Raw genomic sequence first — 7994 nt, 5'->3', positions numbered from 1 at the left:
GGGCGCGCGGCGGAGGGCGGCGTCGAGGTCGGGGTCGGGGGCGGCGTCGAGGTCGGGGGCGGGGGCGGCGGCGAATCCGTGGTCGGGGGCGGCGTCGAGGGTGTGCGGCGCGTGGCGGCCGACGGGCGACTATGGCGGCAACAGCGCGGGTGAGTTTGGATTTGGGGGAAGTGGCCGTGGGGAGGAACGAACCGCGCGGTGAAGTCAAAAATAGCGGTAGCGCGTTCTGGGAAGTGCGCTACTGCTAAGTTAGCTATAGCGCATTTCCGTATATGCGCTACTGCTATTCCTTTCTCTTTTTTCCCTTGTTCATTTATTTTTATTTACATTTTATTCTTTTCCTTTCTCCTTTTTCTATTTCTTTCATTTTCATTTACTTTTCTATTTGATTTTCATTTAATTTTATTTCCTTTAGCTGCTACAAACCAACTAGAAGTAGCGATGTTCGTAGTAGATCGCTACTACTATGTGTAGCCTATCGGCTTGGCAGTGAGAATTTTAGTAGTGCCACTTCTATCTTCAGGCGCGCTACTGCTAAAATTGTATCTGTAGCGCGGTTTGTGCCAACGCGCTACTGCTACTTAGCACTAGCGTGCTTTTTTTAACACGCGCTACTGCTAAAGATCTGTGTATAAGGTTTTCCCTAATAGTGCACGAAGGGTAACGGTTGCGCGAGTCCACGGAGGGCTCCACCCACGAAGGGTCCATAAAGAAGCAACCTTGTCTATCCCACCATGGCCATCGCCCACGAAGGACTTGCCTCACTAGGGTAGATCTTCACGAAGTAGGCGATCTCCTTGCCCGCACAAACTCCTTGGTTCAACTCCACAATCTTGAGGAGGCTCCCAAGTGACACCTAACCAATCTAGGAGACACCACTCTCCAAAAGGTAATAGACGGTGTGTTGATGATGAACTCCTTGCTCTTGTGATTCAAATGATATTCTCACCAACATTCAACTCTCTCTCACAGATTTAGATTTGGTGGAAAGATGATTTGAGTGGAAAGCAACTTGGGAAAGGCTAGAGATCAAGATTCAAATGGTTGGAATGGAATATCTTGGTCTCAACACATGAGTAGGTGATTCTCTCTCAGAAAATGAATGCTGAAGTGTAGGCATGTTCTGATGGATCTGCCTCATAATGAAGGAAGGGTGGAGGGGTATATATAGCCTCCACACAAAATCTAACCGTTACACACAATTCACCAAACTTGGTGGGACCGAATCAGAAAACTCGGTGGGACCGATTCAGTTCAAAATGTGAACGTTAGGCTTTTCGATGGGACCGACATGTCAACTCGGTGGGACCAATTTCATTAGGTTTAGGGCATAACGTAATCTCGGTGAGACCAATTACACAAACTCGGTGGGACCGATTTTGGTAATAAGCTAAACAGAGAGTTGGTCAGGCAAACTCAGTGGGACCGAATCTCTCATTTCGGTGAGACCGAAATGTTACGAAAGGGAAATAGAGAGTTTTCATTGCGAACTCGGTGGGACTGATCGCTCATCTCGGTTGGACCAAAACATTACGAAGGGAAACAAAGAGTTTGCAATCCCATCTCGGTGAGACCGAGATCCCTATCGGTGAGACCGAAGTGACTAGGGTTTGTGGCAGTGACTATGTCAAGTGAACTCGGTGGCACCGGATAGAACATTTCGGTGGGGCTGAGTTTGACTTTTTGGTTTGGGACATATGTGGATATGAGAAAGTGGTTGAGGGTTTTTGGAGCATATCACTAAGCATTTTGAGCAAGCAAACAAGCTATTAAGCAACACCTCATCCCCTTTTAATAGTATTGGCTTTTCCTATGGGCTCAATGTGATCTTGGATCACTAAAAGTAAAGTGTAGAGTCTTGAGCTTGAACCAATATGTGTCCTTAGCATTTTGAGGGGTCCACATTCCTAATCCATGCCATGTTAATCATTGAACTTTCTGAAATGATCATCTTGAAAAATAGTATTACTTCAATGAGCTATATGTTGTTAGTAATTATCAAAACCACCCAGGGAAAGTTGCACTTTCAATTTTCTCCCAACTGAGCCAGGCCATTTTTCTCTTTCCATTTTCTACTCCCCACTAGTATTGTCTCATCATTCGTGTTAAATCATCACAAACGGAGATCGGTAAACGAAACACGCTCATGACATACGTAGGTATTGCTGAAGGAAATACGCCCTAGAGGCAATAATAAAGTTATTATTTATTTCCTTATTTCATGATAAATGTTTATTATTCATGCTAGAATTGTATTAACCGGAAACATAATACATGTGTGAATACATAGACAAACAGAGTGTCACTAGTATGCCTCTACTTGACTAGCTCGTTGATCAAAGATGGTTAAGTTTCCTAACCATAGACATGAGTTGTCATTTGATTAATGGGATCACATCATTAGGAGAATGATGTGATTGACTTGACCCTTTCCGTTAGCTTAGCACTCTTGATTGTGTAGTTTGTTGCTATTGCTTTCTTCATGACTTATACATGTTCCTATGACTACGAGATTATGCAACTCCCGTTTACCGGAGGAACACTTTGTGTGCCACCAAACGTCACAACGTAACTGGGTGATTATAAAGGTGCTCTATAGGTGTCTCCAAAGGTACTTGTTGGGTTGGCGTATTTCGAGATTAGGATTTGTCACTCCGATTGTCGGAGAGGTATCTCTGGGCCCACTCGGTAATGCACATCACTATAAGCCTTGCAAGCATTGCAACTAATGAGTTAGTTGCGGGATGATGTATTACGGAATGAGTAAAGAGACTTGCCGGTAACGAGATTGAACTAGGTATTGAGATACCGACGATCGAATCTCGGGCAAGTAACAAACCGATGACAAAGGGAACAACGTATGTTGTTATGCTGTCTGACCGATAAAGATCTTCGTAGAATATGTAGGAGCCAATATGGGCATCCAGGTCCCGCTATTGGTTATTAACCAAAGAGGTGTCTCGGTCATGTCTACATAGTTCTCGAACCCATAGGGTCCGCACGCTTAACGTTCGTTGACGATATAGTACTATATGAGTTATGTATGTTGGTGACCGAATGTTGTTTGGAGTCCGGGATGAGATCACGGACATGACGAGGAACTCCGGAATGGTCCGGAGATAAAGTTTGATATATGGGATAATAGTGTTTGGTCACCGGAAGGGGTTCCGGATGTTTCCCGAAATGTTTGGGTACGAGAACACTTTATTTGGGCCAAAGGGAAAAGCCCACAAGGTTTTTGGAAAGCGCAAAAGGAAGTTTTGCGGAGTACAGGGGCCAGACGCCAGGGTCCCTGGCGTCTGGGTCCAGACGTCGGGAACCCTGGAGTCTGGCCCTGGAGTCCGAGAAGGACTCTTGCCTTTCGGGTGAAACTGACTTTGTGGAGGCTTTTACTCCAAGTTTCGACCCCAAGGCTCACCATATAAATAGAGGGGTAGGGCTAGCACCCAAGAGATCAAGAAACACCAAGCCGTGTGCCGGCAACCCCGTCCCCACTAGTTTATCCTCCGTCCTAGTTTTCGTAGTGCTTAGGCGAAGCCCTGCGGAGATTGTTCTTCACCAACACCGTCACCACGCCGTCGTGCTGCCGGAACTCATCTACTACTTCGCCCCTCTTGCTGGATCGAGAAGGCGAGGACGTCACCGAGCCGAACGTGTGCAGAACTCAGAGGTGCCATGCTTTCGGTACTTGGATCGGTCGGATCGTGAAGACATATGACTACATCAACCGCGTTGATATAACGCTTCCGCGAACGGTCTACGAAGGTACGTAGACAACACTCTGCCCTCTCGTTGCTATGCATCACCATCATCTTGCGTGTGCGTAGAAATTTTTTGAAATTACTACGTTCCCCAACAGTGGCATCCGAGCCAGGTTTTATGCGTAGATGTCATATGCACGAGTAGAACACAAGTGAGTTGTGGGCGATATAAGTCATACTGCTTACCAGCATGTCATACTTTGGTTCGGCGGTATTGTTGGATGAAGCGGCCTGGACCGGCATTACACGTATGCTTACGCGAGACTGGCTCTACCGACGTGCTTTGCACACAGGTGGCTGGCGGGTGTCAGTTTCTCCAACTTTAGTTGAACCGAGTGTGGCTACGCCCGGTCCTTGCGAAGGTTAAAACAGCACCAACTTGACAAACTATCGTTGTGGTTTTTGATGTGTAGGTAAGAACGGTCCTTGCTAAGACCGTAGCGGCCACGTAAAATTTGCAACAACAAAGTAGAGGACGTCTAACTTGTTTTTGCAGGGCATGTTGTGATGTATATGGTCAAGACATGATGCTAAATTTTATTGTATGAGATGATCATATTTTGTAACCGAGTTATTGGCAACTGGCAGGAGCCATATGGTTATCGCTTTATTGTATGCAATGCAATCGCGCTGTAATGCTTTACTTTATCGCTAAGCGGTAGCGATAGTTGTGGAAGCATAATATTGGCGAGATGACAACCATGCTACGATGGAGATCAAGGTGTCGCGCCGGTGACGATGGTGATCATGAAGGTGCTTCGGAGATGGAGATCACAAGCACAAGATGATGATGGCCATATCATATCACTTATATTGATTGCATGTGATGTTTATCTTTTATGCATCTTATCTTGCTTTGATTGACGGTGGCATTATAAGATGATCCCTCACTAAATTATCAAAGTATAAGTGTTCTCCCTGAGTATGCACCGTTGCGAAAGTTCTTCGTGCTGAGACACCACGTGATGATCGGGTGTGATAGGCTCTATGTTCAAATACAGCGGGTGCAAAACAGTTGCACACGCGGAATACTCAGGTTAAACTTGACGTGCCTGGCATATAACAGATATGGCCTCGGAACACGGAGACCGAAAGGTCGAGCATGAATCATATAGTAGATATGATCAACATAGTGATGTTCACCGTTGATACTACTCCATCTCACGTGATGATCGGACATGGTTTAGTTGATATGGATCACGTGATAACTTAGAGGATTAGAAGGATGTCTATCTAAGTGGGAGTTCTTAAATAATATGATTAAATTGAACTTAAATTTATCATGAACTTAGTACCTGGTAGTATCTTGCTTGTCTATGTTGATTGTAGATAGATGGCCCGTGTTGTTGTTTCGTTGAATTTTAATGCGTTCCTTGAGAAAGCAAAGTTGAAAGATGATGGTAGCAATTACACGGACTGGGTCCGTAACTTGAGGATTATCCTCATTGCTGCACAGAAGAATTACGTTCTGGAAGCACCGCTAAGTGCCAAGCCTGCTGCAGGAGCAACACCAGATGTTATGAACATCTGGCAAAGCAAAGCTGATGACTACTCGATAGTTCAGTGTGCCATGCTTTACGGCTTAGAACCGGGTCTTCAATGACGTTTTGAACGTCATGGAGCATATGAGATGTTCCAGGAGTTGAAGTTAATATTTCAAGCAAATGCCCGGATTGAGAGATATGAAGTCTCCAATAAGTTCTATAGCTGCAAGATGGAGGAGAATAGTTCTGTCAGTGAACATATACTCAAAATGTCTGGGTCTCATAATCACTTGACTCAACTGGGAGTTAATCTTCCTGTTGATAGTGTCATTGACACAGTTCTTCAATCACTGCCACCAAGCTACAAAAGCTTTGTGATGAACTATAATATGCAAGGGATGAATAAGACTATTCCCGAGCTCTTCGCGATGCTAAAAGCCGCGAAGGTAGAAATCAAGAAGAAGCATCAAGTGTTGATGGTCAATAAGACCACCAGTTTCAAGAAAAAGGGCAAAGGGAAGAAGAAGGGAAACTTCAAGAAGAACAGCAAACAAGTTGCTGCTCAGGAGAAGAAACCCAAGTCTGGACCTAAGCCTGAGACTGAGTGCTTCTACTGCAAGCAGACTGGTCACCGGAAGCGGAACTGCCCCAAGTATTTGGCAAATAAGAAGGATGGCAAAGTGAACAAAGGTATATGTGATATACATGTTATTGATGTGTACCTTACTAATGCTCGCAGTAGCACCTGGGTATTTGATACTGGTTCTGTTGCTAACATTTGCAACTCGAAATAGGGGCTACGGATTAAGCAAAGATTGGCTAAGGACGAGGTGACGATGCGCGTGGGAAATGGTTCCAAAGTCGATGTGATCGTGGTTGGCACGCTACCTCTACATCTACCTTCGGGGTCAGTATTAGACCTAAATAATTGTTATTTGGTGCCAGTGTTGAGCATGAATATTATATCTGGATCTTGTTTGATGCGAGACGGTTATTCATTTAAATAAGAGAATAATGGTTGTTCTATTTATATGAGTAATATCTTTTATGGTCATGCACCCTTGAAGAGTGGTCTATTTTTGCTAAATCTCGATAGTGGTGATACACATATTCATAATATTGAAGCCAAAAGATGCAGAGTTGATAATGATAGTGCAACTTATTTGTGGCACTGCCGTTTAGGTCATTGTGATAGCCTCGCTTATAAGGGATAATAGACTACTCATATCAATAAGGAATTCCTTCTTTTCCGGGAGCCCATTCGGAAAGAACTCCAAAGTTAAGCGTGCTCAGTTTGGAGTAGTTTCAGGATGGGTGACCGACCGGGAAGTTGCTCCCGGGTGCGCATGAGTGAGGACAAAGTGCGCAGAAAAGTCTAGTATTGATCTGTGGGGCCAGTCTAGATCCCGCCAGGATTAACGATCACCGGCGGGTGTGTCTGGGACGTTAAAATTTGGATTGTATGTGATAGCCTAGCTTATAAGGGATGATAGACTACTCATATCAATAAATAATTCCTTATTTTCCGGGAGCCCATTCGGAAAGAACTCCAAAGTTAAGCGTGCTCAGTTTGGAGTAGTTTTAGGATGGGTGACCGACCGGGAAGTTGCTCCCGGGTGCGCACGAGTGAGGACAAAGTGCGCAGAAAAGTCTAGTATTGATCTGTGGGGCCAGTCTAGATCCCGCCGGGAGTAACGATCACCGGCGGGTGTGTCCGGGACGTCAGAGTCATATCGGAGTAAAGCGCATGAAGAAACTCCATACTGATGGACTTTTGGAACCACTTGATTATGAATCACTTGGTACTTGCGAACCGTGCCTCATGGGCAAGATGACTAAAACGCCGTTCTCCGAAACTATGGAGAGAGCAACAGATTTATTGGAGATCATACATACAGATGTATGTGGTCCAATGAATGTTGAGGCTCGTGACAGATATCGTTATTTTCTCACCTTCACAGATGATTTAAGCAGATATGGGTATATCTACTTAATGAAACATAAGTCTGAAACATTTGAAAAGTTCAAATAATTTCAGAGTGAAGTTGAAAATCATCGTAACAAGAAAATAAAGTATCTACGATCTGATCGTGGAGGAGAATATTTGAGTTATGAGTTTGGTCTTCATTTGAAACAATGCAGAATAGTTTCGCAACTCACGCCACCCGGAACACCATAGCGTAATGGTGTGTCTGAACGTCGTAATCGTACTTTACTAGATATGGTGCGATCTATGATGTCTCTTACTGATTTACCGCTATCATTTTGGGGATATGCTTTAGAGACGGCCGCATTCACCTTAAATAGGGCACCATCAAAATCCGTTGAGACGACGCCTTATGAACTATGGTTTGGTAAGAAACCAAAGTTGTCGTTTCTGAAAGTTTGGGGCTGCGATGCTTATGTGAAAAAGCTTCAACCTGATAAGCTCGAACCCAAATTGGAGAAATGTGTCTTCATAGGAGACTGTTGGGTACACCTTCTATCATAGATCCGAAGGCAGGACTTTTGTTGCTAAATTTGGAGTTTTTCTAGAGAAGGAGTTTCTCTCGAAAGAAGTGAGTGGGAGGAAAGTAGAACTTGATGAGGTAACTATACCTGCTCCCTTATTGGAAAGTGGTTCATCACAGTTGTTACTGAACCTCGTAGGTCAACCAGAGTAAGATCCGCACCAGAGTGGTACGGTAATCCTGTTCTGGAAGTTATGTTACTAGACCATGACGAACCTACGAACTATGAAGAAGCGATG

The sequence above is a fragment of the Triticum dicoccoides genome, chromosome 5A (assembly GCF_002162155.2).
Source record: "Triticum dicoccoides isolate Atlit2015 ecotype Zavitan chromosome 5A, WEW_v2.0, whole genome shotgun sequence".
Lineage (NCBI taxonomy): Eukaryota > Viridiplantae > Streptophyta > Magnoliopsida > Poales > Poaceae > Triticum > Triticum dicoccoides.
The sequence above is the reverse complement of the archived record's forward strand: the minus strand, read 5'-3'. Positions refer to the sequence as shown.